The sequence below is a fragment of the Myotis myotis genome, unplaced genomic scaffold (assembly GCF_014108235.1).
Source record: "Myotis myotis isolate mMyoMyo1 unplaced genomic scaffold, mMyoMyo1.p scaffold_m19_p_3, whole genome shotgun sequence".
NCBI classification, from domain to species: domain Eukaryota; kingdom Metazoa; phylum Chordata; class Mammalia; order Chiroptera; family Vespertilionidae; genus Myotis; species Myotis myotis.
Window position 1 is genome coordinate 202,759,924 of NW_023416335.1, and position 20,424 is coordinate 202,780,347.

The window sequence follows — 20,424 nt, forward strand, 5'->3', positions numbered from 1 at the left end:
CAAGGGGTAGAGAAGCAGCTTGGCTTCTGAAAATACCAGGTATTCTTGGACAGCCAGAAGGTAGGGGGGCAGCAAAGGTAGGCTGTGAACTATGAGCCGGTTGAGATACTTGGCTTAGCAACTGCTGCACCTGGTGGCGTTTCCTCAGAATCATCACCAACATGTGGAGATGCCAGCCGTGGCCTTGCAGGGCCTGGTGCTCCCAGCCCAGCTGGGGCTCCTTTCCAAGGAACTGAGTTGGGTCTTTTCCAGGATGTTCCCTGGTGGGCCTGCAGGCAGCTAATCTGCGTACCGGATATAGCAACCGTGTTGGAATAGGAGAGGGAAAGTTCTGGCCAGGGAAGACAGGAGAAGTCTTTCACCTGGAACGCATGGCGGTCAAGACCACAGACGGCCTCCAGAAGCGTAGATTTGCAGTTTGGCTCCTCTATTTGCTTACTGTGTGACCTTGAGCACGTCACTTAGCTGCTCTGCCCCTCCTGTGTGTTTTGGGTAAGTCTGGGCACTACCATACCTATTTCTTAGGCTACTTGTGGAGATTAAATGAAGTGATTCATATCAATGACTTAGCACAGCGCTTTGCACAGAGTGAACACTCAGGCTATGGTGGTCTTACTCTAAGCAGTTACAGCCTTTTCAACATTTATTAGCAAAGATTTATTGAGTGTTCTCTCATGCCTGGTGCTGGACCAGAGCTACGAACAAGGAAGTTGTAGATTGCCTAGACTAGAGCTTTATTCTCAGGAGGGAGGCAGACAATAAACAACATAATTTCAGATAGTGAGGAGTGCTATGCAGATAATGAATGGTTAGAAAGTGAAATGTGTGTGTTTGTGTGTGTGTGAACTTTAAATAAGATAATCAGGGAAGGTCTCCTGGAGGAGGTGATATTTGAGGAAAGGCCTGAATCAAAGAAGCTTATCTCATGAAAATGTAGAACAAAAATGATTCAGACACAGGACACAGCAAATGTAAAGACCCAGAGTCAGGAAAGAGCTTAACATTCAAGGAATTACAAGAAAGCCAGTGTACTGAAAGGGGGAAGTGGGAAGAATAACAGATGAAGGAAATGCTAATAGTTATAACAACAGCGATAATAATCTGTGTTGAACATTTGCTCCAGGCTAGATGATTCATGCTCATCTTCACAAGTGCTGTATGAGGAAGGGGCTATTAGAGTTCCCGTTTTACAATTGGGAAATTGAGGCTCAGCAAAGCAAAGGAACTTGCCCAAGGTCACACAGCCAGTAAAAAGGCTTCAGAGCCAGGATTTGGACTGAATGGATGGCTCTAGAAACAGTTCACAATCACTGCCCTATTCCACCTTCCCTGGGAAGGCACTCAATTGTCTATGCAGCTCAGTGCACAGCAGAGGGATTACGAGTGTTCGTGCACGTGAGTGTGTGTGGGATTGGAGGCACAGGACAGTGAGAATTACAGATGTGTTTTAGCTCTTGGTTGTGGAGGCAAGATGAATGCACAAGCAAAGACAATGATTAAGTCAAGATAAAATGTATTTATGGGACAAATTGTGTAGTAAAAGCCCTAGTGTTTTAGGGGCACTCTAGAGAAGAGGGAATTGGTGAAGAGAGGAGAGGAAAGCAGTATAGTTTGATGATGAGAAGTAAGGACTCCAGACTCAAATGCCCACTGCAATATGATTTGGGGCAACTTACTTAGCCTCTCTGTGCCAGTTTCCTCATAGAGTTGTTGTGAGGATGAATTAAATGAGTTAATGTGCATAAAGCACTTAGAATACTGCCAAGCAGAAAGTGTTTGCCATTATTAAGATTTATTTATTTTTGCCACTATGGTTCTAGATTTTTAAAAATGATTTCGATAAAACACAAATGTTCATTAATAACCTCTTTATTTATAATTTCTTGATTTATTCTTCCTACCCCTCGATGTTGCAATTTCAATAGAGGTTGTCCACCCCCGCCCCCCCCCCCCCCACCTCCTACCTCAGTGGTTCAGTTCTTTGCACTTCTTTCCCCCAATGACCTTCTCCTCAACCCTCGTTCAGTCCCTTCCTTACATAGCCTCATCTTATAACTGCACCCCATCCCTAATGTTGATTTCTTGTGTCCACTCTCTAACCTCTCAGGTCTTTCTCTAAAGTACCCCAACTCCCTTTGTATAATCCTTTGTACCCACTGGGACCTCCAGCATATTGATTCTACCTTGTCAATATCCATGGCCAACCATTATATTCCTAATACACACACACACATACAGTGTGTACCCCAAAAATGTATACACACTTTAACTGCCGATAGCTCAGTTGATGTTTCTTTCAGATTTAACCCATTGGAATTAATAATGGCAGCCAAAGCTCCTTTTGGAACACCCTGTACATAACATATATATATATATATTATATACATATGTTACATATATACATATATAGTATTTATACCAATATGTGCTATATAGATACATGCACATATATGCTATATATATTACATACTATTATATATACTATAAACTACAAGAGTTGTAGTATAGAGCATATACTGATGAGAATATCCCTCTAGCTTTGCCATCCTCTCTTGGGAAAATGAAACCCTGGTTAAATCCAGCCCCACCTACTCCATGTCCAAAGCTATGCAGCTAAACGTGACTGGAGAAAAAATCACACAAACTTCCTGCTGGTTTCACTTTAAATTCATGAGCACAGACTTCATACGATATTTCTCCAGTGAATTCGCTCTCACTGTGTCGATGAGCTTCTGCTTCTGTTGAAAATCAATCCTTTCTTCTGTGCACAAGATCTTACCCCTCACCAAGGGCATCACTTCCTCAGCTCATTCCCCTCTCTCTGGATTTTTCTCTCTATGAGATTATTCACAAGAGCATACAAACCTGTTTTCTTTCTTTTTAATAATCCTTATCTAGCTCCACTGTATTCATTATCTATTGCTACATAACAAATTATACCCCACACTTAGCAGCTTAGAACAACCAATCCTTGCTACCTCCAGTCCTTGTGGGTCAGGGGTCTGGGCATGGCTTCATTGCGTGGCTCAAGGTCCCTCACAGGGCTGCAATCAAGGTGTCCACCAGGCTGTGATCATCTCAGGGCTCAAAAGGGAAATGACCCGCTTCCAAGCACATACATGTGGCTTCGGCAGGCCCCTGGTTCTTATTGGCTGTTGGCTAAAGACTTTTGTTCCTTGCCACATAGACCTCTCCTAGTACAGTTCACAACATGGGGTATGCTTCTTTGAGCCAGCAAACCAACAGAGGGCTCTAGACAAGTCTCCTCCTCCTCCTCCTCCTCCTCCTCCTCCTCCTCCTCCTCCTCCTCCTCCTCCTCCACCTCCTCCTCCTCCACCTCCTCCTCCTGCTTCCTCTCCTCCTCTTCCTCCTTCCTCCTCTTCCCTCTTTTGTTAATCCTCACCTGAGGATATTTTCCCATTGATTTTTAGAGAGAGTGGAAGGGAGGGGGGAGACACACAGAGAGAAACATCAATGTGAGAGAGACACATCGATTAGTTGCCTCCCGAACACACCCTGATCAGGGCCCAGGATTGAGCCTGCAATTAAAGTACGGGACCTTGATGGGAATCAAACCTTCAGTGGGCCAACACTCCAGCCACTGAGCCAAACTGTCTGGGGTGACAAGCCTTCTTATAACCTAATGTTGGTGGAGGTGACATCCTATCATTTCTGCTTTATTATATTCATTGGGAGTGAATCAATAAGTCAGCCTAGGAAAAATTGTGTACTGTTAGTGGGAATGTAAAATGGTGCAGCCATTGTGGAAAACAGTGTGATGGGTTCCTCAAAAAATTAAAAATAGAACTACCATATGATCCAGCAATTCCACTCCAGAATATCAACATGAAAGAATTGAAAGCAGGAACTCAAACACTTATGTCTGTGCATGGGTGTATTTATTCCCTCAATGCTCATAACCAAACTATTTACAATAACCAAAAGGTGCAAACAACCCAATTGTCTACTGATGGGTGAATGGATAAAGACCATATGGTCTATACATACAAGGGAATGTCATTCAGCCTTAAAAAGGAAGGACATTCTGGTATATGTTATAACATTGATGAACATTGAGGACATTATGCTGAATGAAATAAGTCACTCACAAAAGGACACATATTGTTTGAGTCCAATTATATGAGGTACCCAGCATAATCAAATATATAGGGACAGAAAGAAAGTAGAATGGTGGTTGCCTGGGGCTGGGAGAAGGACCGCGGAGTTAGTGTTCAGTGGGTACAGAGTTTCAGTTTGGGAAGATGAAAAGGTTGTGAAGACGAAGAGTGTTAATGGTTGCACAAGAATGTGAATGTACTTAGTGCCACTGAACTGTACGCTTAAAAATCATTTAAATGGTAAATTTTATGTTAACTCTATTTTACCACAATTTTAAAAAGTGATAGGACAAAAATGTCAGCCTACACTCAAGAGAGGGCATGAGCATATGAACACCAGAGCATTACTATCAGAAAACAGCTGCAATTAGAGGGTGGTTAGGTTTAGGGTGGACATTCACAGAGGGGAGGGGATGCAACCTGGTGAAGCTTGAGTCTCGGTGGAAGGGAGGACTAAAAAAAATCTTATTTTTAATGAAAAGCTCAGATATACACATAGTACCTAAGCAGATGGACACCTGTTTGTGTTATTGACACTTCATGGGCAGCCTATTAGAAAAAAAAACAAAACGTTTCAAATGCTACTTCAGGGAAAGCCATAATAACACAGGGTTAGGGCACAAAGCTGGACTTTCTGGTCACAGCGAGGTGAGGTGGCTTTGCAGGAACCCAAAATCAATGAGGAGAATCCCTCACATTGATCTTCCTTCAGCGAGCTTACCAAGGGCTTTCATCGATAGTAGGTGTTCTTAGCTCTAGATCTGTGGACTTTTAAGTGATAGTGGATGGGCTCTGGGTGCAGGAATCTGTGACCCTCCTGAATTGCAGGCACCAAGTAGATACCCTTGCATGAGGATCAGAGAAGCGTTCTTGTTAAATTACTGAATTTGAGTCGGATGACCTGTGAGGTTGGGCCAGTTACTTAACCTCTCTGAGATAGCATCAGACCATAGGTTTGCTGTGGTGATTAAATAAATAAAGCTTCTAGAACAGTGACTGGAACAGTAATAGTAACTGTTTAGCAAATATTAGCTATTACTATGTAGGTTAATTTTTCTGGGAATATGCATTTGGGCACTGTAGGGTGGACAGGGGGAAAGGAGTGGAAGGTACAGTAGCGTCTGCCTCACTTCCTTCTCCTCTCTTTTCTGGGCCTACTCCCTGCAGGATATTGAGAATCAGGGAGAGAAGATGAGTTACCTGTTGGTGGGGATGATGAGATGCCTTTGGTCTTCTCTGCTTGATGAAGTGCTATCTGTGCAGATGATATACATGTATTTTTAGGGGCAATACTGAGATTCATCCTGACCCCTGCTGCCCCTCAGCCTCCAATCCCCTGCTAACAGCCCCTCACCTGCGGGACATGCCTTCTCTTGACAGCCTTGGACAGCCCACGCCCCTGCCCCTTTCTCTAACCCCTGTTGCCTGATATGGGGCCTGGGTATCTCTGACTTCCTCGTTAACACTCTCCGGTGCCCATAATTTTTATTTGAAAGAGTTACTGATATAAACTATTGCTCTCCTGACTTGGGTAATTGGTAGCTATTTTCTCGAATTATATACAAAGAGAGCCTGCCACTTCCAGAAAAATAGCTGACAGTATGTGTTGCCAGTGGTGAAATTTGAGTTTTGAAGTAGAAATTGGGCTTTTGCAAAACTTGCATTTGAAACCATGAGCTTGATAGCTTCCCATACTTAAAGACTTTTCTGATGGCATTGTGGGTGATGATATTGAATGTGATTTTTGATTAGCATAATGAAATGTGTTAATTTGAAAGAGCTATATAATTCAGTGTACTGATATTCCCAAATGACTTATCAATGAATGATGTTATAAAAACAAAAGGAGTAAAGATCCATTCCAAGTACAAGATTAACCAATGGGTTCAATAATTCTTTAAAAAATTCAGTTACAATTGACATATAACATTATTTTAGTTTCAGGTGAGCAATATAATGATTTGATATACATATATAGTGAAATGATCACCACAATTAGTCCAGTTAACACAGCATCATACATAGTTACAATTTCTTTTCTTATGAGAACTTAAAAAATCTACTAAAATCTATTAAAAGATAACTTGCAAATATACAATATGTTGTGTGTTTTTTTCTTTGTGTTTTCCCTGCCCTGGCCTCAGGAAAAGAAATCTGTTTGGTAGAGACAGCTGCTAATGATAAATGATGATAACTTTTATATTGTTACATCTACAAACTCATTTGATTCTTGCAACAACCCTGTGATGTAGGTAAGGTTAGTTTTTTATTGTCTTACAAATGAAGAAACTGAGGCTCCATTCTGATCTAAACCTTTTTGTCTGACCAGCTGTCAGAGTCTTACCTGATCTTCTATGCACTTTGGGCTCCCTACAGTCTGTTCTCCGTATGGCACCCAGGAAAATCTCTATTTCTTTTTTCTTTTTTCCAGTTTTGTTGAGATAGAATTGACATAATGTATAACTTTAAAGGATATAATGTAGTGATTTGATATGTGTAAATATACAATATGGTATTATTAACTATAGTCACCATGCCTAAATTTTTTGAGACATAATTGACATATAAAACTGTATTAGTTTTAGGTGTACAACATAATGATTTGACATATGTATATAGTGAGAAATGATTAGCACAATAAGTTTAGTTAACATCCAGCACCACACATACTTACAAGGTTTTTCTTATGAGAACTTTAAAATCTACTCTTTTAGCAACTTTCAAATATATAATATGGCATTGTTTACTATAGTCACCATATTGTGCATTACATCCCTAGGACTTGTCGTAAAAAGGAGTTTGTATCTTTTGACCACCATCACCCCTTTCACCCAATGGATTTTAAATACAACAAAGTACAAAAAAAGATCAATGTGATTTCAGATTCCACATTGAAGAAATAAATTACTACATGTTGAGTTTTGGTATAATATCGAAGAAGAATATCCATCTACCTAATAATAGGGTAATATGCAAATTGGTCAGGATGCTGTCACGTAACGACCATTCAGCAGGCTGCCTGCGCAGCAGGGATGGGTGGATGAAGACTTGCAGCATAGCGGATGGGGGGAGCGGGGGGGGGGGGGGCAGGGGAGGCGGGGACAGTAGAGGGGGGCCTGTACTCCCCACACGGTGGCGGCAGCTGTGAGTGCTCCCGATGGCTGCTGCTGACTGCCCAGAAGGACCACAGGTTCCTTCTACCAAGTGGCAGCAGAGCCGCTCTGCTGGGAAACCTCTGCACCAGCAGAGAAGGCAAGTGAGCGAGGGAAAGCCCAGCAGCAAAGGCAGGTGAGGGAAAGTCTGAGCTCCATGGCTAAGAGCTCCTGGCCCAGCCACGCCCCATCTTGGCCTCCAGCACCATGGATCAGGGGTTCTGAGAAAGGCAGCAACTTCCTACGGCTCCTTAAACTCCCAGGCTGCCTCCATCACCCCTCAACGCCCCTTGGGTCAGCGTCGGGAATCGGTGGAGGTCTCCAGGTGTCCAGGCAACCAATGTGGGGAATTTCCTCTAGCAGCCGGACCCAGTGACCCAGGGCTGGAGGGAGACCTGTACCCTCCCCTGCAGCCAGGAGAACCCTGGAAGATGCGATCTGCCCATCACAGGATGAGTGCACCCGATTGTTTAAGCACAAGGAAGCTTGCGGCTGATGGCCACTGCCACTTGCCCAGGGCTGGCCTGGGGCTCCAGCAAGCCACCTATGGCCGCTGCCGCTGCGAGGCCCAAGGCTCAGGCAATGAGGAAAGGGTGAGGCTCAGGCAAACCATAGTGGCTATGATGGCTGAGGCTCAGGCAGCCTCGCGGCTGGCAGTGGCAGCAACAGAGGCATGATGGGGGCATTGCCTTCCCCTGATTGCAGGGTCACCTCCCACAGAAGGAGGCCAGAGGCAGCAGTAGCAAGGGGGTGATGGGGGCGGTGCCTTCCCCTGATCGGCAGGTCACCTCCCCCAGAGGGAGGCCAGACTGCGGCTTCAGTACGACATCCCCTGAGGGCTCCTGGACTGTGAGAAGGGGCAGGCCAGACTGAGGGACGCCCCCTCCAGTGCATGAATTTTGTGCACCGGGCCTCTAGTAGTTAAATAAAAGGCTATTACAATATTCCTCTTTTCCAACTGCACGTCTGTGTAAGGCCAGATTGATTTTCTTCATATTTTTCAATCAAAGCAGCATCATGTAACATTGAATGCAGAAGCAGGCATGAAAATCCAGTTGTCTTTTATTATACTAGACATTAAAGGGATTTTCATAAATGTAAAACAATGCTACTCTTCTTGTTCATTTTTTTCTAATTTTGGAAAATGGAGTTAATTTTTATTAAAATGTTATGTTAACATAAAATGGGTTTATTATTATTCTTTCCAAATGAATTAATCTATATATGTATATATATGTAAAAGCCTAAGCAACTGTTACAACTGGATGACCAGATGACCGACTGGTAGCTATGATGTGCACTGATCACCAGGGGGGAGACGCTCAATGCAGGAGCTGCCCCCTGGTGGTCAGTGCACTCCCACAGCCAATCTCCTACAGCCAGCCAACCTCCTGCAGTCCCTCCACCCCAACCGCCCCGATTGGCCCTGATTGGGATTGGGCGAGATGGCCTTGATTGGCCCCAATTATAGGCCAGGCCGAGGGACCCCACTCATGCACGAATTCGTGCACCAGGCCTCTAGTAAGTATATAATTAAACATTTTCTAGTTTTAATTTCCAATACTATGAATATTCATAGAATTCAAATTCTACAAAGCTCTTTAGGATCATCAGTACATTTTAAGAGTGTAAAGGGGTTTTGACAACTAAAATATTTGAGAACTGCTGTGCTAGGAAATGAGGAAGTACCACTCTCATCCAGTATAGAAAACAGTGTCTCTGACCCAAATGCACTAGGCCTGCGACAAACCACCTAGACCAACTCCTCTCTTCCTGATATAGAACCAGTCCTTCAGCTGCTCTTATGAAGTCCTGGGCCGATAAGTGTCCCAATTTTTTGTGGCTGTATTTAGAAGGTCGGGATGTGGAACCTTTGTTCAGTCTCAATTGTCAATTCCAGGAACTACTAGAAAGTTTCCCACTGAATAGCTTGTTAAATAGTCTTTAATTATTTGACCGTATTAATTTTTGTTTCATTGTGGGAGAATAGTTACTGTGTTATTATGTAGATTCACTATCATTTTAAAACATTAATTACCATTTTGATATGACAATGAAGAGAAGTCAGAAGATGGTGTTTTGAAAAGAGCATTACTTTAGAATCAAAGTTTTGCCACTTAAACAGAGAAACTGTGGGAAAATTACCCAACCTTTGTAACCTTGTGTTCTCATCTGTAAAATTAGGATAAAAATACCTGCCTTACATGTTGCTTAGAAATAAGGCATATAAATAGTCTGATACATGAATTGTCTGATACATAATAGAGAATTGAACAGATCATCATCATCATCATCATCATCATCATCATCATCGTACAGAAGTTGGGAAGGAGTTTGTTGGAGTCCTCTGAGACAAGCAGCCTACATTTTTTTCTTTTTGGTGTCCTTGCTAAGTTCTTGGTGGCTTCTTATTTACTTTCTCACCAGAAACTTAAGGTTTCTCTCTGAATGCCAGGGGACAGCAGATCCATTGGACAAGATGAATATCTGTCACCCTCCTCTCCATCTGTCTTGACAAAGAGGAATCGCTTTCACCCTGGTTGAAGGGTTGTTTTCCCAAAAGAGACTTTTCTTCTTACCTCTCATTCCCCTTGAGACAAATACCTTTCTCTGGGCTTCTCCCAAATTCTAGACCTCAGTGTAGGTTAGAACAGACCCCAAAAAGCCATCACTGGATTCCCTGTTTGGCCAGTCGTGGAAAAAATAAATAAACAGCTGGATGAAATTCATGAGTTAAGATTTTCTAAATAAAGAGCTATGTGAAGCTATAGAGACGATTCCCTTGAGTATTTTTCTTTTAGATGAGGCCTCCAGGAGGGGATTTTTATGGAATGATGCATGAAAATGGTGTGCTTCTTCATGCTGCTAAAATGGAAGCGCTGGGTCCCCTTCACAGCCCAGGGAGGCAGATTAATGCGTTGAGGGGATGTGGCTGCTGCCTCTCAGCAGCTGGCTCAATTACCTCTGCTTCCAAGCTGTGCTCTGGGCCTTGGAACACAAGCCTGATGGGATTCTGACCTTGCTGGAGGACTTTGTTCCTTCACTGAGGTGGCCTACTTTTAGCCTGAATATGTCCTTTACACTTCTCATAGGTAGGTTTGCTGGAACCATGAGTGTGAGGGAATTGTCCAGGGAGACCCTTTTCAAAAACAAGGGAAGTAAATGAGATCATGAAGATGTTAACAAATGAGGAGCTCTGGGAAGAAAAATGATATCTCTTTGGGGAAAGGATATTAGGGGATTTCATTCTAATGAAGCATTTTGGTGGAAGAGGTGACTTATCCAAAAAACTTTGTCAGAAATCAGTTGATTGCCAAGTACAGAAACCAACTCAGATGAGCTCAACTAATACATGGCTTTAATGTACGGCATTAGGTACACCTCATGGATCCCAAATGGCAGAACCAAGAGCTGAGAATTGAGAGGTTTTTGGTTCTGGACAAAGTCTAGGGTTCTAACTCAAGCTGCCTGGCTTCAAATTCTGGGTCTAGCCCTAGCTTGTTTGGCTCAGTGGATAGAGTGCTGGCCTGTGGACTGAAGGTTCCTAGGATCTATTCTGGTCAAGGGCACATGCCTGGGTTGTGGGCTCCATCCCCAGTGGCGGGGGGCGGGGGGAGCGCGTGCAAGAGGCAGCCAATCAATGATCTCTCTCATCATTGATGTTTCTATCTCTCTCTCTCCCTCTCCCTTCTCTGAAATCAATAAAAAATTTTTTTTAAAAAAAAATTCTGGGTCTGCTACTTACACTGTAGCAGACCTTGGACTAGCTACTTATCTCTCTGTGCATCAGTTTTGTCTGTAAAGTTTGGAAAATCAGAACAGCTATATTCTAGAACTGTGATGTGATTTAAATGAGTAGATACATGTAAAGTATATCAAGCAGCACCTAGCATGTGTTAAATCCTTAGTAAATGTTAGCTATTGAAGATTTCCATAATAGCTATCAGATTTCAGAACAACTTTCCCACCAAGAACAACTAGAAAAGCTGGAAGAAATTTTTAAAAGTCACTCCCAAGATATTGGACAATTACCAAGGCTGAGAAGACATAGGAGCCTAGGATCTCAGAGAGAAGGGAAACAAAGAACAGTGAGCGTAGCATTCTGTGTTGCTTTCCTCCCAGGATGTTTGCTGGTGGATGAACATTAAGCCACTGAGAGACTGAGCAGAAAAGACTGACAGGTGAAGAGCTGAGCATCACTTCTGGCCGTTTTATGGGGCTGGAAGAGATAAAAACGGGAGTTTAGAGCCTTCCAAAGGAGAGGAGCCATGGTGGTTACTCTTTCAATGGGAACTCCCAAGGGTTAGAATACAGAAATATGGGTAAACTACAAATACACCAGCCTTCATGAAGACTGAGGCCTGGTTTTAAATTTGTTCCATCATTGATTTAATTAAGGTCGGCCAATCTGCCTTTACTAGCTACTTACCAGAAGCAAAAGATAATCCTCTCTGGAGGAAGATTACACCGTCCAGAACCTTATACATAACTAGAGGCCCGATGCACGAAATTCATGCATCAGCCCCAGCTTCATCCGGAAGGTCGTCCGTCCGGAGGGTCATTCTGCTGTTTGGGCTAATTAGCATATTAGCTCTTTATTATATAGGATAACTGACATTCAATTCAAAATTATCAAACTCACCTACAAGCAAGACAAATTGTCCAAAAACCACGAGGAAAAGAAACTCAGACAATATAAAGAAACCAACAGGAAATAAAAATACTGGAGCTAATACAGACTTCAAAAGAACTGTCATTAACGTAGTCAAGAAATTGGATAACAGGGTGGTGACCTTCAGCATAGAATAAGAAACTATAAAAAGTGACCAAATTCAAATTCTAGAACTGAAAAATACAATAGTCAAAGTAAAAACCCAACATATGGAGTTATCAGCAGATTAGAAAGAGCTGAGAAGAGATTAGTGAACTGCAGAGTTTGTCAGAAGAAAACATCTGGACTGAAGCATGGAAAGATAAAAATATATAAAATATGGAAAAGAACTTAAAAAACACCTGGGGCAGAGTGAAAAGTTGAACAAATAAGCAGTTGGAGTCATAGATGAACACAAGGGAAATAATGGGGGGAAACAATGTATGAAGAGATAGTGGATGAGAATTTTCCAAAACTCACACAAATTAGGGCTTCTCAGCTAAACAGAGCCAGAGCCCTAGACTTCAGCTGGGAAACCCAGTTAAGGCTCCTCATCTCCCCCCACCCCCCTAAAAACATAGTACAAATCACAGAGCACACCCTACCTGGCTTACCTAGGTGGGCACAGATAAAGACACAGACCCAGAGAGTGGGGAGGATTGCTGGGCCTGTGGGGAAAGGCTGTCTGGTCTCCATCACACTCATGGCAGCACGTTCTCTTACTTTACCAGTGGTACAGAAGAGAACTGGGAGAGAAAGGGTGCCTGAATCACCTCCAAGGCTAGTGGCAGGGGAAGGCTAGGAAAGTTCTGACTCTCTACAGGAGGGTAGAGTGGTCTTTTATTTTTTAAAATATATTTTATTGATTTTTTACGGAGAGGAAGGGAGAGGGATAGAGAGTTAGAAACATCGATGAGAGAGAAACATTGACCAGCTGCCTCTGGCACACCCCTCACTGGGGATGTGCCTGCAACCAAGGTACATGCCCTTAACTGGAATCGAACCCGGGACCCTTCAGTCCGCAGGCCGACGCTCTATCCACTGAGCCAAACCGGTAGGGCGGGTAGAGTGGTCTTGACCATGGCAACCTTGCTCACTAATGACTTGTGGCCTAATCAATATCTTGAGCTCATCAGATAAGCAATGAGTTTCCCATTAGTTGGGGGGTTGGGGGCGGGGGAGGAGGGGGAAATTAGAAAAGAAAGAGAGTGCCCTGGTGTGGGAGGGAGAAGAACATCTCACCTCAACTGCAAAGAGACAATGACCATACAGTGGCCATAGTCAAGGTCAGGGTTTCCTGGGCTGTAGAGGAAAGCGCTACTAACCTTCACCGGACAGAGTTAGTGGCCAAGAACAGCTTTAGGGAGGTGTCAAGCTGAATCCTGAAGGAAGAATGGAAGTTTTCCAGATGGACAGGAGAGGGAAATGAATTTTCACACGTATTATGGCATAGAGGTTTGAGTAATGTGGTATTTGAGAGGATTATAAGAATTGAGTGTGCCTCGAATGAAAATTGCATGAAGAATGTGTATTTGTAATGGGTCACTAAAATATAAGAATTAAGCATGGCAACCACTCAATGAATTTTGTTGAGGATAAATGTGTTACTTAGCTGATCCCCTAATTAAAGAAATTCTTAATCTTCGTTTGGAGAAATCTTACTAATTTTGACCAGCTTTTCTTTTTATTCACTAGACTTGGGATATTCTCTCTAAGGACAAGATTGCTTTGAATGTAACACAATAAGAATCGCAAATAACAGTGTCTGACGGTTTATACATTCTGAATTAGTGTATTTTAGATGAGCTTTCTATGCCTGAACCTTCACCGGAGAATCTCAGAATTAGCGGAAGTTATTGATCTGGCCCATGAATAAACACAGCACCCTCCTCAGAGTATAGATGACTTGTGCAGGTTACAGAGAAAGTGTTTGAGATCAGCTGTTGATTCTGACACTGACAATGTCCCATGGGGAGCAGAAGGTCTTTGGAGCCAGACCTGGGTTTGAATCCCAGTTTAATTACATACTAGTGGAGTGCTTAAGCAGGTCACGTTGTCTCTCTTAGCCTTAACATGCACATTAAGATTGTGGAAACAATACTGATCTCATTGAATTTTTATAAGGATTAACCTGGAGAAAAATTTGTGAACAGACTGTCCTGGTCAAGGCTCCTTTTATTCTAAGGAACAGGAAGCTACTTAAACTGGTTCAGCTGAAATGAAGGAACAGGAAATAAAATACAGAGTCCCCAAGGGAGGAACCAGGAACTGGATAGTCAGAATCCAGGTACATGCTCCATCTCCCAGGAGCCAGAGACTGTCTATGGTGCCTTCATCTCTTCCTCTGTGCTCTTCTCCCGCTCTCTGCTCTCTGCAGATTTGTCCCTCAGCTCCTTTCCCATCTCTCACCATTCCCCCTCCTCTAGACCTTTCTACAGTCCAGTCTTTCCACAGGAAGTCCTGCTCAGTTTTCCTGTGTCCAGCGCTATTTTTCGGGGAGAACTGAATTAACAAAGTTTAAAAGGTTCAGTGACCTCCTTCATCCAATCATCTTCGACCAGGGTGTATGGGAATTATTCCTAGAGAGAGGGCTTATAAGAGTGTAGACACCAAAAGTTATCAGCTACAAGTACTCACACAACAAACATTACCCTCCTCCTCTTTCCCCTCTCCGTACTCTAGCTTAGCAGGTTTCCAGAATGAGCCCAGCACAGATTCATGATTATCTTTAGGTGTTTACTTTTGCTTGGGCTGTACCTTCTACTAAGGATATCCTACTCCATCCCTCTCTCCATTCATACATCCGTCCTTTTATCCATCTTTTCATCCATTCATCTACCCATCCATCCCCCTCTATCTTCCTTTTACCTATCTATGTCCTATTCACCCTTGCAGACAAACCCATTCCCTCCAGGAAAGGATCCCCGATATCATCATCCCTCTTGATTCTCCTCTTTTCTGTTGATTCCTTATAGTCTATAACCTGCAATTTAGCATTAAATTATACAATGGCTTGGGTTTTTCTCTTGATCACTTTTAAGGTATTAGTCTTATTGTTTCAACTAGATTATAAATTCATTCAGAACGGAGAGCACCACGGTGTGAATGAAGTAAGTGTTCAATGAATGAAGAAAGTGACAGCACAGTAATATTCTATAGCTGGAAGGGATCTCAAAAATAATTTAGTCTAGTCCCCTTGATTTCAGAAAAACTGAGATCAGAGCAGTGGAAGTACTTTTGGTTGATTGAATAGAAAGAATAAAATGGAGACTAAGTATTGGAGAGTACTAAGCTAAGTGAAATAAAGCCAATCAGAGAAAGTCAAATATCACATGATCTCACTTATATGTGGAATCTAAAGAACAAAATAGACTGATGAACAAAACAGATCCAGAGACATGGACCAGACTACTGAATCTCACAGGGAAGGCATGGGTAGGTGGGTGGGTGGGAAGAGATTAACCAAAGAACTTATATGCATATACTATATGCATAACCCATGGGCACAGATAGTAGTATGGGACAGGGGACAGGGGGTGATGGCGGTCAAGAATGGGTCAATGGAAAAAAAAGGGGGACATCTGTAATACTTTCAACAATAAATTTTTTAACAAAGTATTATTTATATAACAGAAGAATCCGCTCCAATTATATTATATAATAGAATTTAAAGAATGACAATTATTTTGACCTAGAAGGGAACTTCAAAGTGATCTCGGACATGCTGTTTATAGATGAGAAAACTTTTTCCTATTACAAGGAAGTGATTTGTCCAAGTTCACCCAAGTATTTAGTAGCAGAGCTGGGACCAGACCCCACATCTCCTGCTCACCCCTCCGATTTTCCCCTGCGCTCACTGCACCGAGTCCTTGCCTGTGATCTGAGGCATTCCCATTCCCTCCCTTGATCATATACCTGGCACCACAGATAGGTGAGCACCAGGCTCATTTGCCCTCACAGCCTGAGATCTGTATTACCTGCCCTGACCCATTCCTTGCACTGTATTCCTTTTGGACCTCTTCTTTCACCTGTCTGTCTTTACCTCGGCCCACTTTGTCGTTTTTAGCCTCGCTTTGCCCTGTGGACTAACCTCTGGCTCCTGACCTCTGGCTGGTGTAAACACCCTTTCCAGTTCAGCTTGGTCTCAGGAATGGGTATTGCTCGCTATTGGCTAATTTCCGCATTGGCTTAACCCACATTTACTCTCCAGGTCCTCTGGGAAAGGCTCTGACTCTGAGAAGTGCAGAGATGAAGAACACAGTCCCTACTCAGTAAGTTCATGATCTAGCATTGAGAGATTTTAAAAACAATATGGCAGGTGTATTCATTTTAGAGCTTTATTCATATGGAGCTTTTAACTGAGCCCAAAGTGGTGGGCAGTGCCAGTCAGGGAATACTTCCTACATGAGTTGGTTCCTGAGATGAGCCATCAAGGACACACAATCAGCTGATGAGGCAGTGGGGTAGCGGTGAGTGGATATGCAGGCAGAATAAACATGAGTAAAGGCATAAAAGCATGAAAAAACGAGAGGTATAAAAGAAATGACAAGCCCCTTGATGTTCTTGGAGAATAAAAAGGAGGGTAGGGGGTAGTGTGGGATGAGACTGGAAAGGTGGATAAATCAAATCAGGAGGGCCTTGTCGGCAAGCAAGATCATTCTACTGTTGGGATTTAGGGAGCTAATAAATGACACCCCTGTTCCTGGCCCAAGTTCCTAATTAATTGAGAAAAACCCCAAGGAGTTAGCTGGATGGAGATAAAAAAAAATGTCAGCTTTACTGCTGATAAAACAATAAGCATGGCTTAGAGCTGGCTAAATTGCTTGCTAACACTTCCCAGAACTGAACTTAATTCCCCAAATATAAGCCTTTCCTGCAGGGACAGATCTGCTTAGAGCCGATCAGAACATTTCCTGAGAATCTGGCCCCCAAAAAGAGAGAGAGATGGAACTGAGCATGCTCACCTCCTTGTTTTAAATTCACCAATCATATAAGGTCCTCCTTTGGGGGAAGTGGGTGGGAATGTTACTCTAATGGTGGCCCCTCCACTTGGAAACATGAAGCAAGGTGGGGGGGGGGGGGAGGTTCCTACGTGACACTTACTCACCATTTACTGAGCACCAACTTATTGCATGCTGCCATGCAGAATGCCCTGGTTCCACAGGTGGAGCTGGAAAGAATCAGAATTCGGTTGGGAAGATTCGCTAACAGAATGTGTAAAAGGACATGGAAACCTCTACCCTTGAATGTCAGGATTGAAAGAAACCCTAAGACTCATTGAATCTGGGTTTCCATCAATGCTTGAAAATACCCATACCATCTTCTTCCCCTGACCAAATGTCCGTTCACTCTGTTTGACTATGTCATTGAAAAGAAACTCACTATCAGACATAGCACAGACATAGCAGAGAAAATGGCTGGTGCTAATTAGAGAGGGTAGCACTCTCTATGACATGATGCTCATATTCTGTGTTCATTTTCTATTTTGTTATTATACCTGCTTGAACTAGTAGTCACTTGCTAGATATTTATTGAATGATCACATGAATAAGTGAGTCAAATGATCCCTTTCTGGTATCTGATATTGCTATAGGTATGGGGGTCATGACTTAATCTGTATTGGCCAGAAATCTTTCCTTGCAAATAACAGAAGCTCAATTCAGACTAATTTAGGAAAAACATTTAAAAGCCTGGGGTGGAGTGGGGATATGGAATTTTTGGCCCTGCGTAAGTAATGACATGAATGGGCTGGCCTCCATGATATCTGCCACAAGGGATCTCAAATGCTATTATGTCTCTCTGCTTCCTGTTCTGCTGTCTCTCCTTGTGTGGGCTTTATTCTCTCTCTGGTGGGGTGCTTGCCACCAGGAGCTCTAGGTTCATCCAAATCTGTTATTCGAATGATAGAAGCTGAACAGTGATTGGTTCAACTAAGGCCACATGCTCAGCATTGGATCAATCACTATGACCAGAAGAAATTAGTCCTCTTACTGGTCCATCTTATGATAAGTGGGAACCCCAGAGACCAGAGTAAGGAACATGATTGGTCACCTACATCAAGGGGTGGTCCCCCAAAAGAAGGGAGGAAGTTATCAGTTGAAGGAGGGTGCTGTGGAGACCCCAAAATCCCTCTCAGATGCCAACTACAGAACCCAGCTTCCATTGTCTAAGTGTCTCTGCTCTCAGGCATCCCTTCCAATTCTGAGAACTCCTTCCTGTCACAACGGCAATGGTTCAGAAAAGAAAAGGTGGTGAATGGCTAATTCTTTGCAGGAGCAGAAGTTGACACAATGCATATTAATAAAGATGCAGAGAGTATGTGTTAGGGTCTAATTCAAAGAGTCTGAAGCTGGGTGGAGAATTCTGAAGGAAGACAATAGCTGATTCAGCCTTGACAAGAGGCACAAGAAAATGCCAGAAGGGTAGACAATTAACCTGGTTAGTAAGAGATTAGGAAGACCTGGTGGCTGTGATCTTGCTTTTATTCACAGAACACATCAAGTGCCAGTAAGTAATCAGCCTGTGAGCAGGCAGTGAAGGTGGCCTCTGCGTTTGTACCTGTGCTGGTTTTCAAGTCGGGCAAGTCTTGCTGGAATCATTAATCCTTCCTTTCTCTAAGAAGTCATTAAGCATTCATTAAAGCCCAACTTCCACCCTTCCCCCCAAGCAAAAGCCCGAAGATCTTCAACAATTAGGCCAAAGCCATATAGGATATACCTTTGATTTTAAGCAAATTACTCATAAATTTGAATAATTTGATGTCCTGGAGGCCAGTCCATTCATTTCATTGATTATGCAGGGCCAAACTGTGGTTCTTAATCTGGGCAACTCTCTCCCCTCAGCTATCAGCCCCTTCAGGGATCATCCCAGCTGCAGTGCCCCCTTCCCCAGGTAGCTCAAGCGCAATGACAGATCTCTTTGGAGGGTACAAAGTTCTGGTTGTCTTGACCCATCTTGGAACAGCTATTAAGGGCTAGTCTATATCCAGAAATCCCCATGCGGTCAGCTGAGGCTTCTGTTGGGCCATCATCATAGCTCAGTGTATCCTGCCCAGTCCTGCTTATTTTCTCTCCTTCCCTGCCACACTTGAGACCTTCCAGAGTACTCTTTAACAAACATCCTTGCATGCAAAACTTCTGGTTTCCTGCTTCCTGGGAACCCAACCTGCCGCAACCTGTCAATAACTCTGCAATGCAGCATCTGCCTTCCTCTCTGATGTCATATTTCATGAGCCTCTCTCTTGCCAAGTCTGCTTCAGCCACATGGACCTTCTTTTGATGCCTCAGGGTCTTGTTACTTGCTGTTCCCTTTGTGTGTGAAGCCTTCTCCCCCTACCCATCAGGACCAGCTTAAACAGCATGAATTTAAAGATGCTTTTCCTTGACTACCTCCCCCTGTCCAAATAAATATGAAATCCCCCTATGTACAATCCCTTTCACCACCCTTTGCTTCTCCTTTGTGGTGTGTAGACCAGTTAGGATGATTTGAACAGAACAGTTAGGATGTTCTTATAACAGGTGCAAGGAACAGAACACCTGAGTAAAAGGAACTTCAATAATAGAGATTTATGAGTCTCACAAAATAAGAAGTTTAAGGTGATTCCAGGGTTCGTGCAAGGGCTCGTCGGTGTGATTGGGATGAGGGGGTGGCACTTGTGCCCTTTCCCGAAGTTTGCCTTCATGGGAAGGAAGCTCAATCACTGTAACTTCTGGTCTCTTTCTCCCCCTTTACTCTCCCATCCCTGGAGCGGAAGATGGCTTATCTGTTTGATAAATCTGGTCAAGCTCCTCTTGGGACTGCTGATCTGGATGGGATCTGTAAGCAGGTACTGAGACTGCCTAACTTGGAGGGTCAGGCCCAACTGGTTCTCCCACTAGCTTATATCCCATACCGAGCCCTTATCAGTAACTAGGATAATAGAGTTCCCTTCATCTCTTCCTCCATTAACTGATTTCTCAATTTGTTCAGAAATCAGAATGAGAAGATTGGAAGCTACTCATTGGGCTTCCTTAGAGACTCCAACAGACACCGACAGAAGCTCAGATACGTTCAGTCTGCCTGCTCTGCCATCATCCATGTGTCCACAGTGTGTCCCTTAGTGTCACCAGATGGCCACAGCTGCAAATATCACATTGTCACATGACTGCATCCCAAGCAGGAAGGATGAAAAGAGACAAAGGGGCTTTTCTCTCAAGTAGTGTTGTCTATTATTAGGGAGGAAAATATTTCCCAGAAGCCCTCAGTAGACTCCCTTAAAGTCCATTGGCCAGAACTGGGTCAGATGTCCACCCCAGACCAATGACTGACAGAGAAAATGGAAGTGTTATGACAGGTTAGTCCAACTCAACTAAATTATAGTGAGTCACTTGCAACTGGGGATGTGGCTTCCCAAATAAAATCAGGGTTCTGTTAGCAAACGAAAGAAAGGGTGTGATGGTGTTGGATGGGCAGCTCCTAGTGTGTGCTCCTGTACTGTTTGCTGAGTATTTCTTGGTTTGATGAT